Here is a 14,482-nt window from a genome sequence, read left to right on the forward strand (position 1 = left end):
AGAGGCAACTCTACAAGTTCCTCCCACTGCTCTCCCCCTGCACCCATCCCCCCCGTCTCTCTCGCTCTCTCTGTCTGTCTGTCTCTCTCTCCTCATGTTCAGAGAATCGGTGCAGTCTGCCTTTGTTTGTGTTTTAATTAACACATTTACTCACGTTTCTTGTGTTCCTTTTTTGAAGCGCTTGACAAAATAAAAGTGTAACCTTTTAAATGAAATAAACTCCTATCCTATAATATGATATTGTACACTAAAATGATTTCCAGGATTTTACAGGCTTTAGCTGTGACGATGCACACTCTAAAACGGCACGTGTGTGTTTAATTGCGACTAATTATTGTGGGTGTGGCCTTTTTATATACAGTTTAATACAGTAATCATGCACGGAAATACACAGTTCTTACAGGTACAGTCAAATGCAGCATATACACAGGAAAATACAGCAAATCTGTCAGTGTATAGTTATTTGCCATAAAAGTACACAATAATCCACTGTGAAAGTACAGTATCACAATTTACTTCAGATATAAATATACATGGTAACTTTACTGTGAAGGTGACACATTCTCTTTTTGCATTGTATAGTATGATTATGTTTATGTGTGTAAAAAGCTATGGAATATAAATAGTTATGTCTCTACAATGGGGAAATATTACTTTTAATTCCTTTATATGTTAGCTCTACTACTGCTTTTACATATTATGTGTTCATAAAATGGGATACAATATAATTCCTAACTTATCCACCAACAGACGGGATATGTACATGAAATCATAGTGTTGTTCCCTTCTCTTTGATTATCCACGTTTGCATTATTATTTTGTTGTTGTTGGTTATTTCATTTATATCATTTTCATGTTTGTAATAAACTACTACTACTACTCTATATAAATGACTTGGGTCTATCCTGACAAACTTAAATGTAATACATTCCAATAATACTGCACTTTTTTCACTTTAGACTACTTTAAATACTCTTCCTTCACTTTATTAATTATACATTTGTAATTTTACATTGTTCACATTTTACTGGGATATTTTTGCATTGTAGTATGGCTATGTTTATATGGGGTAATATGCCAGGCTATAAATAGTTTTGTCACTGCTGGAATATTATGTTACAAGAAAAAAGAAAATTATGACTAAAAAAAGCCAGTTCAGATTCTCACTCCTCGTGTATCGGCTGTAAATTCTGCCTCTAAGCCACATACAAATAATAACATTTTCAATTCCTGTTACATCATCATCATCACACTTACTCTTTAGATCACATTTAGAATCAATTTCAGTTTCTTCTGGCTTTGCTTCAGCTTTCTCAAAAGTTCCAGTTTCACTAGAAGTCGTAGGGTGGATGGAACGTCGACACTGAGAGCACATGCCAGATTCATAAGATTCATTTTTTCTCTCTCTCTCTTTTTCTCCCAGGGCAAGTGAAACTGTCAGGGAGTATAGCTGTGGAGTTTCAGCACCTCAGGGCAAAGATTATTTTATTATGAAGCCCACGCACATGCTGGTCCTTCTGTTGGTGTGACTGCCAAATGGCCCGATGCCAAAAGGGGCTAGGTCTCTCAAGGTGCACACAGTGTGGGAAACACTGGCCTAAAAGAGGGGAAAAACAGGGAGCGTGCACAGCTACAATTTTATTGCATAACATTAAAATAACACTTGTGAAGTGGACGTTTTAAGTCAAATGTGTATGGGCATGCAGTGTATGAATGATACACCTGTCCCACCGTGAGAAATGTGAGCTCTACACACGCTCAGCACAAGTCACGGCGTAGTGTTTGCACATGTGCTCCTGCACCCTCACTGCACACAGTCCACAGGTGTGGTTTCGGGCTGAAATATCAGAAAGTGCAGAGTGTGTGTGCGTGTGTTGTGCTTAATCTGTCATGAAATCAGAGCTTCTGTTTTTGCACGTGATGCTCTCTTTGGTTTGAGATTTGTTTGGGACACACACACACACACACACACACACAAATTAAGGCCATGAGAAAAAGCTCTAAAATGGATTCTCAAGGTTAGAGAGGTGAAAGACGCAAAGCCAGCAAAACAAACTCTTGTCAAAGCTTAATATAGAACAAAAAAAAAACAGCAGAAGTTGACAGAAAGTGTAAGAAAACAGAATAACACGTTTGAGATTGAATATAATTATGAGTGCCCTCTGCTGTACAAACCCATGGCCTCCCACTGCGGTGGAGTCTGACCTGGAGTATGTTACAATTCCTTTAACTCAGACTCTTTTCCTTCCTTCCCTGGGAGCAGGAACGGAGCGGGCCAGAGGTTACAATAAAGAGTAGCTCTGTTTGACAAGGGATACATGATGTCATCCTACTATCAGACCTCCGTCTGACCGGAGCATGAGATATGACGCAGGGTTCTCACCAAAGTGGTTACAACAAAAATCTCAATACAGAACTACAAAAATGTTATTTTCTATTGTGCTCCACAACAATGTGGAAGTGTGTCCTCTACTAACATTTAACACTCATGTCATGACTCTCATCATCACCACAGAACATATAGTTCTTAGGCTGATTTAGTTTGGATACCAGCCCGAATACGTCATCTGAGGAAACGAGCACTGAGATTACAGAAGTGATTCCTCACAGCCCTTTATTCTCTGTTATGTTGTCCTCAGGCTTTCTCTTTTACTACATAGGTTTTATGTTCTGTTATGTATACACGATTTTTGTTTTATCCTGTATAACCGTTAGAGATGACTGGCGTGAGACGTTGCTTGTTTACTCATGACTGAGTTTTTTTTCTCTACAGAATACTATGACATATGTTTGTTTGTTTGTGTAATTTTTTACTTTGATGTGAAATGTTACTACTTCCTGTTATATACTCACAGGAGGATGCTGATTTTCAAGCCCCTAGAGGTTTTTTTTTTTAACAACGTATTTCTATGGCATTATTTGCCCTGTTGTAACAGGTAATATAAATGGAAAATAGTCTGTATTTACACAGCACTTTCTTGACCTTGATAACCACTCAAAGCTTTACACTACAGTTTTGCCATTCACCCATTCACACTTATTCACTCATTCATACAACACCTCTATATGTTATGGCGTTTTCTATTGCACATATTTCATACCCATTCACGTGCTAACAGCACAGCAATCGGCATGTGCCACTGATCTACTGTTGCCCCCATAAAATGTAGGCAAAAATTCAATATCATATGGAAAATATTAAGTTATATATTAAGTATATATGATATGTAATGCCCTAAAACACATTTAGTGTGCCCTGTATGAAAATATTAATTGGATGTAGTTTATTGATAACTTTAGTTCATTTTCATTTTTATCAGTTTTCTTCACTCGTCAGTCAATTATGCTTTAATTGCAGAACTTGCACTATTTTCCTCAAGGCAAGCAAATCTATCAGCTCTATTTACAAACAAAAACCAAAGCTGAGAGAAAAGGCTTTGTGCCTAATCTGCTGATGGTACTTCACACCTCCGTCTCTGCAATCTGATGGCCCAGTATTTACCAAAGTGCTCGGGCTGAATTACCCACTGTTTGTACAAAAGCAGACCCTCTGTTTGATGACTTGAAGATAAGTGATTGGACAAACACGTGGCTTTATCAGCAGCAACATCGACCTCCCTGCAGTGTGGAGCCGCTGTTTGTTTTCTCCCTGGAGTAAACGGTCCTGAATCAGACAACAGAGGTCCTCAGGTGTCCAAATTATCACCTTCCTCTGATGGCCTTCACATTCACTTTTTAGCCACAACTCTCTTATGTATGCTGACGTCAAACATGCCCAGACACTCTTGGTGGTGAGGAAAGAGTGTTACAGATCAAGCACTTTGGGCATCACATCGACTCCCCAGGCTGATCAGCACATGAAGAGCACCCACAGCTGATCATCAAAGTGGCAGTGTGAAAACTAGTGTTTTAAAGCCACTGAATAAACTTCCTGTTAATCTGAAAGACTGCACAGATTTATATAGTTCTCTCTTGAGAAGTGAAATATAGATTTTAAGTAATTGTCAGCATTAAAATGATACTGCGTAAATGTTTTTATAACTCTGCATAGATGTATTAATCTTACAGTGTGTATGTGTGTGTGTGTACATGTTTTTCTATCCTTGTTGGGACCTATCTGTGGGGACCTTGTTTTGTCCCCACACAGTTAAAGGGCCTTTTCAGGGTTAAGAGGGTTGGTTTTATGGGCATGTTTTAATTTAGGGTTAGGCATTTAGTTGTGATGGTTAAGGTTAGGGTAAGGGGCTAGGGAACGCATTATGTTTATAAGGTTTTCCTCACAGAGAGAGAAGAACAAGTTTGTGTGTGTGTGTCTGCAATAGGCCGTGAGGACAAATTTAGTTTCAAACTGATCTTTAAAGGGCTTTTTGAGGGTGAAGACTTGTTTACTTATTTAATTAGGTTAGGGTTAGGTATGCATTGTCTTTGAGAGTCCTCATTTAGAATGTTGTACAAGAGTGTGAGTTTGTGTGTGTGTGTGTATGTGTCATGTCTGAAGTCGGCTATGTGGACCAATTGTGAAGCAAACCTATCTTTGTGAGGACATTTTGGACTATTTTACTTTCACGAATTAAAGCGATGCAGCAGAAGTAGTCTTCCACTCATATAAGCTGCCAGTATTTCTGGAGCCCAAATGCCTCTGTACACCTTTTTCCACACATAAAATCTGAAACTCAATACAATTGTTATACTCGCAGCTGATGGAAAAATGTGTTTTGATTCATCAGTCAAAGATTTGGACAAATTCAATTTTTGACATGATGACGGGGAAGGTTTTACAATGCTTCTTGTGAAGTATGTGGCTGTCAGCACAAAATGTCATTGCAGTTCAACAGCTGTTGAACCAAATGACATTACAACAGCAAATATGCTTTAAGCCCCTAAACCCAACTAAGTGCGACGAGTGTCTCGACCTATATGGAAGTTTACAAGATCCAACAAATGTGTTGCCAAGCCTGTGCTGTGCAATCACATGTCCTACAAACTGTGTTTGCTGCCTGTTAGTTGTATGTCATTTCAATTTTGACTTAAGACGTCCTTGCATGGGTTAAAAAAAAAAGACAGAGTTGTTGTAAGTAATTCCGGATCATATGAAGAAGAGTGTAGTGGTTAGCACTCTCGCCTTGAAGCGAGAAGACCGGGGTTTGAGCCCCGGTTGGAACAAGGGCCTTTCTGCATGGAGTTTGCATGTTCTCCCTGTGTGTGCGTGGGTTCTCTCCGGGTTCTCCGGCTTCCTCCCACAGTCCAAAAACATGCAATGTGGGGATTAGGTGAATTGGACACTATAAATTGACCGTAGGAGTGAGTGTGAGAGTGAATGGTTGTTTTTCTCTATCTGTGTGTGGCCCTGCGATGGACTGGCGAACTGTCCAGGGTGTACCCCGCCTATCGCCCGATGTAGCTGAGATTGGCACAGCACCCCCCGCGACCCTCTGGTGGAGGATAAAGCGGTAGATGATGACTGATGACTGATGAAGAAGAGAAACTAGCAAACATGAACTGAGAGACACACGCAACCTATGGTCACATTAAATTATCATAAAGAAAAATAAAATAAAATATGTATTTAGAGTGTTGGTCTGTGGCACATAGGTACTATGATGCCATGTTGACTTGGACAGCATGGAGCCGGGCCTTTCCTGTGTTCCATTGTCCTTTGGCAAACATGCTGACACACACACACACACACACACACACACACTTCCCCCACCTATATGGCCCAACGTGAGAAAAGTGCAGGAAATGGCCTCAAATTCACAACCTTGTGACAGACAACTGGAGAAACACACACTTAATCTAAATACGGCCTGTAGGGAGAAACACTGGTTGGTTTTGGCTGAGGACATAAACACTGCAGCAGGTCAGGCAGTTGGCCTTATAGGACCACTGATCCAATCTATAATAGCTGCCGGCACGAACTATACAGGGTTGCACAGTTGGAGGCCTGTGATCTGCTGTCCTCCTGGCTCACTGTCTGTCTGCCTGTTACCCAAGCCTTTCATATCCAAACCACCCCCATCCTGCCCATTTTGTTAGTGTGTCACTGGACACTCATTAGCCCGCTGAACCCTCAGCCCCCTACAACCCATTCCATCAATAAAAACAAAAGGTATAAAAAATGAAAGACAGGAGAATTAATGTGACCTCCACCACACCAACTGAATTCCAGCTGAATACTTTACATCCAAGACAGGGATGAAACACTGCCAGGGCCACTCAGTGGGACAGTGAGTTGAGAAGCTCCATGTCTGCGTGTACAGGTGTGTTCATAAAACAAAGATTGAGAATATTGAATGTGAAGTGCAGAGGTATTTGTTCAAGTAGGGGAATTTACTGATGAGATTAGGCGCTGAAGATTTGGTTAGAGGATTTGAGGGTGTGGAATGTAAACAAGACACCAGAAGACAGAAAGACTTGTGTGTGAGAGAGCCCCCCCCCCTCCCACACCCACCATTATTCTTCACCCCTCCGTCGCACAAAAGGTAAGTGAGGCTCAGGAACTGAGCCTCACTTACAGCATCTGTGTGTGAGTTAAAGAATATATACTGTACTTATAGTGTATAAAAGTGAGAAAATAAAGTAGGAAGCAATTAGAACCACTGAAAAACCAAACTACAATGTTTGTACACAGTAATGCTTTTTAATTAAAGAAACTGTGGGTCTGTTTATACGCTATGAGGGTTTTCAGTGTTACATCACTAATTGAATGTTTATGTTCTTCGTACACTTAAGAGAACAATGACAGTGAAAAATGTCCTCCCCGTTACCCATACATCACTTGTTGTTGGCACTAATGGACACTAATGGAGGCCAGTATGCTTTTTCCCTCTCTGTGAGAGGAGGCCAAGTTTAGGGAAACACAGAGACAGTTCTGCCAAATGAGGGAGAAAATTACTCAATTGGAAAAAACATCGACAATATCCAACAGCACAAGATGGTCCGACCTGTGCTGTCGACACGGCATCTGTTCATAGAGATTGGAGACACAAAATGATGGAAATTATCTTATTTTAGATGGAAATGGTGAGAATACAAGTGCTTCCATTGATATATTTCAAAGGATAAGTAAAAATTGGGACTGACAAAAGGGTGAAAGGGGATTATGGGGGTTATGAGTGAGTGAATGAAAAACACAAATACATAAATAATAATCAATAACATAAAGAAATATTCAGCCTTCACGTGTCCCTCATTGTATCCATACACTGAGGGCATGTGCGGAACTTGCTGGGTTCCAGTTGGAGGAGGAGTATCTGGTATCCACAGATCATGATTTAATTTATCTTCTGTTTATTCTAGGGCCAACCTGATACAGCCGACATGTGGTGAAAGAGTGAAACATTTATCAAGGGGCTCTCAACATGAGCTGGTACCCAGGAGTGTGTGGTTAGGTGCCAGGCCTCAATGTCAAAACATATGATTGGTTCCAGGCACTGCATGATTCTGTGTTTGCTTGACAACATCAGGAATCTGAACTATGGTCTGTGATGGAGACTGCAATGCTGTGTGTGTGGAGCAAGAATAGGATACACAGATGCTGAGATTTCCACTTACCTCCCAGTTCCACGTTCATTACAAATCCATCCAGAGTGAAATGAATGTTAAGATGCTCCGCATTAACCCTGAGAGTGACAGAAGCAGCCTCAGCTGTCTGTGGTATCACTTTCCATCCAAATGGTATGGATGGGGTCTGACAACTGTCGCCCTGACCTTGCTTCACAACCACTCTCTCAAGACTTACTGGACTCTCTGGGGTGGGGTGGGACAATATTACCGACTATTGCCTCTCCAACAACACTGTCGTCTGCCAATGACAGAGATGGAGTCACAATAGAAACATCTCATGTCACTGACATGTTAGGATGTTGGTATGTCTTCAAGTAGGTTTATATTTAAAAATAACTGTTTGTCTCCTGCATGTCCCCTTGAATTAAAAACGGAAGGGGACAACTAGTCTGACTGAAAATGCTGCCAGAGTTATTGGCTGATTTATAAGTCACAACCATGTACTTTCCCATACTTTCTCAAATTACTGCACTCTACCCACTCATCTTCCATCTACCGTCATTCTCATCTTACTATCTGTCTATGTCTTATGAGCCGACGTTATCTTAACTGTACTTTATTCTTCCTCCTAATACGCGTCCTTACAGCCATGCCAACATCTCTGTTCGGCCTTACTTTAGCACATCGTCCACAGAGCCACTGTAATTGCACGCTAACAGATGAAGATTAGAAAGGGGTGCTACAGGAAAAGTCAAGGTCATAAGGATGCCGTCTCCAAAGACCATGGATGTATCCACCTTAATCCATCCAATACTTTGAGATATTTCAGTCTGGACCAGAAGGGTGGACCCTGGACTCACCAACAGACTGAGACAATCATGCTGCCAACTTGAGGACCATGCACTCTCCTGAGATGAACGAGTTCTCCTTGAGTCTTATTACCGTTCGCTGTTGTCTGGCTAATCAGGTAGAGAGGCGATCAGTCTTGTATAAAGTACCTCAAAGGGATACTTGAGTAAAAGTACAAGTATATCTTACCAGAAAATTACTTTGGTAGAGGTTGAAGTCACTTTTTTTTAAAGTAAATATGACATTTACTGTACCTAAGTACCAAAAGTTATATTCTGATCATAAAATGTACTTAAGTTTTAGAAGTAAAAGTATTAAAAAAGTGAGGAGTTAGGATTGATCAATAGTAGCTCAACGAGTTGTCTTTCAACTACGTTGTGGGTTCAATTCCTGGTAGCCTATATGTGTCCTTGAGCAAGACACTTAACCCCATGTTTGCAGTGTGTGAAAGGGTATGAAAGATCGTCAAGCTCATCAAGACTTAAAAAAGTGTTATATTAATACGTTACGGTTACATTGAAGTATTTGTACATTACAACACGGGGTGATCCCATAATCCTATTTGTGACGGACATAACAGTCGCTTTTGCACTAGAGCAAAATAGTAGCCGTTAGCAGTTAGTAGCCTCCATGTCAGTGGAAAAGTGGATGCTTCTTGTCGACTCTGAGCTTTCACTTTAAAAGCTACATTATCTGCAGAGAGCAACAGGAGACACCAATTAATGCCAGTTATGTGTCCTCACATTAAATGTGAATCTGATACCCGATCAAGGCTACAACCAAGGCCAAGTGGAGGGGGCAAGACGAAAGAGGGAAAAGTCCTCATGGGGATGCTGCATGGTGTGTGAAGCACTGGCCTGCATGCTGTCAGCCAGCCGCCTGAGGGGGAGGCACATGGTGCCAACAGCTGCCATGGTGAAACGCTAACCCCTCTAAATGCCCCGTCCAGTAAACAACGCTGGACTGAACACATGCCAGTGGTGGAGCCTGGGTGAGGAAAGGGTGAATGGGGCGACCCAGCTGACGCCGTGGAGAAAGGAGAATTGACCCCTGTGAAATAGCTTATTAAAGTGTGGTGGTCACCATTCTGGGGGGCCAATGCGGGACAGAGTGAGGGAAACTCAACACCGTCTTTGGCAAACTGAACGCTGTGCAGGCCACAAGCCGCAGACAGGAAGCCCCAGATGCAGGAGATACTTTTATTAGATGTATTTACACAGACAGTGAAGACCACATTGTTGAAATACTGATAACAGATGCTTTTATTTTCTCTGCTGATGGCGAAGGCGGTCCATGCTGAGTTTATTTTTGTTTCACAATTGGATGATTGGTTGATGGGCTGGAACAGGACTTGAAGGACTGTGTTTTAAATCCCCTAGATATAATATAGTCAGACCCATGCATATCTTCATTTACCTTTTAAAGTGACAAATGAACTACACTATTTGTGAAGACTGTTGTAACCATTGGAGTTGCTGAAGGTTCCCATGCTCCCAGGCCCCCTGGGGAGTGGCAGGAACAGATGTGACGTCTACACTCCTCAACTCTGCCTGTCCCTTCTACCCTCAGTCTCTCCCTCTGACGCTTGTAAAACAATCCATCTTCCACTTGTAAAATCATTACTCTCTACTTTGAATCTCTCACTTAAAAACATGAAAATAAGATTATCTCTCAGTTTTGAATGCAATCCAACCCCAGACCACGAGAATAATCTAGTAAGTGCCCTTCAATCTGTCATTTCATTTTGCCCCCACCACTGCTGCCCACGAGCACGCACTCTAATACAAAGTCAACAGAATTACAGAAACTTTTGGATCAACACGACCTTCAGTGTTAATAATCATTTTCTATATTCACTTACATAACTCGCCAAAACTTATTATGCATAACTAATTATGAATCAGCATGCTTAAGATGAGGAATTTTACTGAACTGGCTTTTTTCATCTTTGTCTCCAGGCAAGGCAGCTCAGTTCACGTATGTTTCCTGGTTGATCATCCAAGCCACAACGCCCCCATCTGGTGGTGTTTTCATGCACCGAAAGGGGGCATTGTCTGGCTGCTGTGCTGACTAATCATTTCTCAAACATACGTAAGCCTCCTTGATGTGAAATAGTTGGAGTTTTTTTTCACAGCAAATTCATTTGTGCACTAAAAACAACTTCACCTCCATGGTTTAGTGCAAACTGTCTAAATGGATTCCTTAAATGTTATTAGCGTCACCACTATAAATACATGACCTACTGAGGAAAAGACCAACACCACTACTTTAATTTGCAGCTGTATAAGATGTATTGGTGCTTGCTATTTATTCATTAGCATGTGAGAAACCTCAGAAAGGAAAGCTGTCACTGTAACAGAAATTAATATCATCACAGACCCCTATAATAGCCATAATAGTACATAAAACGACATTTTCTCCATTGTGACCACATTAAAATGTTACATGCACCTTAATGCACAAGTATTAATCCAACAATAATTCCATATGAGACTGACAGGCCGTCTTCTGCTGCTTAATTGGCCTTTTTCACAGGAAAATTGATTGTGACAGGTTAAGAAAAAGCACAGGTGTCACAGGTGTTACCATTTTTGGCTCTGTTCATTAGGACAGTGTAACAGTGAACCAGCAGACAGCCCGAGACTGTGAAAGCTGAAGGAAACTCACCAATCAATCATATGATCATTTACACCTGTGAAAATAATCTATAGTCTATCAATGTGAATAAGATGTTCTTGTGAGATTTTGCTTCCTGGTTTTTACAATTTTGAATTGCTGTATTTGTTTTTCTTGTATGTACTGTAAGTCTTATTTGATCACTGACTACGTATATAAGAGAATGCAGGCTAACTGTGAGAGGCTATACATGCTGAATGATAAATAAAGGTGCTCAACAGGGATGGCTTTCTCATGCATGCAGCCAATTCTCAAACTTGAACATCGGTCTATTGTGAATAGTTTCTCTGATAGGAGGCTTTCTACCTTCATCATAATCTTTGCATCCGGTGGTAAAAACCAGGCCTGCACCTGCCCACGCTATCTTTACTGTCACTACAATAACAACAAGTGTGTGTGTGTTCCAGGTATTATTCATGTTGTGGGGACCTGAATTGGTTTACACAGTCACATTGTGGGTAAAAGGAAGACAATTACCATTAAATCATTACATTTTAAGGTGAAAACATGTTGTATGGTTAAGGTTAGAGTTTAGCCAAGTTAATGTAATGTCCTCTGGAGTGATGGAGACTGTGTATAAACTTGTATTTATCATCTCTTTGGTACCTTTTCTGGCATGAACATTGACCGGTTCTGACCGGTCAATTGACCGGCTGGTTCTAATGAGGTAGGACTTTATTTCTGAAGAACCTCTGAACGTTTTGGGCTAATGGAGATGGAGGCAGATGATCTACGGTGGCAAACCCAGAAGAAGATTTAAAATTGTGGTTCGGGTTACGGTTAGAGACCATGGGATTCTAATGATTTCCATTCATTGTCATTCTCTGCTTTTTCTTTTTTAACCAAATGAGAAGAAATCTATCTTAGTCATTACACACCTGCCAAATTTTGACAGATGAGTGCCTGATATGTCCCTCACAAAGGATGAACTCTACTCATACTCATAGATCATATAACTGGGCCTTATCAGGAGTTTAGATAGTGGTTAACCAAACATTGCCCACTCTCCTGGCTTTCCTGTAAACATGGTCCACTCTTTGTCAAAGGGTGCACAGAGTCTCTGAAGGCAAACGCTGTCACTTTTACCACTTTAACCCCAGGAATTGATACGGGCCACACACACTGCTGGTTGATTAAACAATGCATTGCACACAGTACCTTTTTACTTTTTTGAAATGCAACATCCACATTTTATTTAATTGTTAAATCTGAGAAATCATTTGGACCTCTTAATCATTTCCAGTTTGGGTAATCCCACAAATTAAATATCGCTATTTCAATTAGTTACCATTAAACTATACAAGACATTTACTGTAAATATTTCACTACATTATAATTTGCTACAAGGCTTCACACAAGTATGACTCAACACCACTGTTTGTACTATGATGGGAAAACCAGTGGGGTTTTAGGTGTAAACGTGAAGGTCTGTTCCAACCTGCCTCACAGCCCGTATTCTCCAGACACACTGCAGTGGGAGGGCTTGGTTTCGGTCGACAAGTCTGAGCAAAAGTAGAGGAAAAGGAAGCGTGTGAAGAAATCATAGAGGCACATGTGTGGTGGGTGTTTGCACACTGCACTAAGACCCTGTGTGTTCTTTCATTTACGACATGACCGCAGGGTTTTAAGCTGGTTATTTCCATTACTGTCAGAAGACAGTAGATTAGACATACCACAGCCTGTAGCTCAAAGCCTTGTTGCTCATGGTGAGGGTGTAATGAAAACATTTTCATTTAAAAATGTTCATATTACTCATTATCCTTTCGGCTGCCTGCTATTAATTGATTTATTAGCATGTAAGAATTACTCTAAACCTACCACTAAGTCTCAGAAAAAATAAGCTGTCACTGACCCCAAATGAAGGTCAAAGGACATTTAAATCATTCCAGTATCCACAGTCTTCCTAACACGATAATTACATCTAACTTTTCCAGATTTCTTCTGTCCTTTTCATTGGACACGTTTTGCCTTGAGTATGGTATTTTCAACCACATTTGTTATTTTGAGGAAACCATTCCTCAGAACCACATTCTTATTTCCGCTTTTCAGTCTCATCCAATATTTCTGCCAAAAAGGTGCACATTTATGAACATCTACTCACTGCTATAAACAAATAACCAACTGCAAAGATTAAAAAAAAAAAGAAAAAAAAGTAGACCTAGCTAGAGTCCGGACACAGATCCCATAGTTAATATGATCCACTGTTAACATGTTGCAATTTGCGTCACACCAAATTGCAATAAGTCAAATGTATTGTATAAAGAATATCAGAGATTTATAATTGGTGAGTTTTGATAACTTCAGTGATATATTAGTTGATATATAGCGACCCCCAGTGGACAAACAGCATTTCCAGCAAATATCCAGCAAATGCCATATAGGGAATTGCAGGAGCCTCAAAAAAAAAATATCCTCAGTATTTTTCAACTCAGGTGTTTCCTTATTCATGGCATTATTATGAATTGTTGGGGTCAAACTTTCTTGGAAATTAACAAACACATAGGGAACACGGAAATCCAGGTCTGCCGGCTGCCAGCTGAAGAGTGGCTTTGGGCTCCTCAATAACATTCTATTACAGTTCAAATGTCACCTACTTTTCTAGTTTTGTGCACCTCAATATCCACTATCTTATTTTAAACATAAGGAAAGCCACCAGCTAATGTTAGGCACATGTCATGAAATAAACATGCGGTAACAAAAAACACATCTAATCCAGCTACGTGTTTGATTAAGGTTCATCAGTCATCATCAATTTTACTGTTTATACCACTACTTATTCTGTTAACGGTAATAAATGAGTCAACCATTTTTTAGAATTTAGCAACATCTATTGGTAAAGTTGCATATTGCAGCTTAATATCTCTTACCTCACTCTACCCTAGCCTTCAAAGCTATTTACTAATTATGAGTGAAAAAACCTGAAACGCTACCAGGGTTGATCAAGGCAAACCAGCTGGGTTTATATATATATATATATATATATATATATATATATATATATATGTATAGTTTAAAACTTAATAGATTCCATTAAGTTTTATAACGTTTTTTGTTTTACATTCTTAAGACTTTGGTTTCACAAGATATTGGTTAAAAGGTTCCATTCATTCTCTAATTTCCATATAATTCAGCATGATCATGCACCACAAAGCAAAGGTAATGTCAACCAGGCTTAATGGATATTACAATGATTTCAGTACTCCCAAGACCCTGGATACATCCAATCTGACCTTTGACACCATGGGGACATTTGAAGGATAAATCTGCAGAAATTAAGCAATCCAATGGTGTCAAAAAGGACCAGAATCCCAATGGAGTGTTTCCAACATATAGACATATGATGTTCCTAATTGAATTTCTTAGCAGGTGTGAATGTGTCAAACCTTGAGGATAAACACACGGAATAAACCTTTTTTACAAGCCCCGCCCTGTAATGACACAATCGTTGTTT

Source organism: Solea senegalensis, linkage group LG21 (genome assembly GCF_019176455.1).
Source record: "Solea senegalensis isolate Sse05_10M linkage group LG21, IFAPA_SoseM_1, whole genome shotgun sequence".
In the NCBI taxonomy this organism is placed as follows: Eukaryota; Metazoa; Chordata; class Actinopteri; order Pleuronectiformes; family Soleidae; genus Solea; species Solea senegalensis.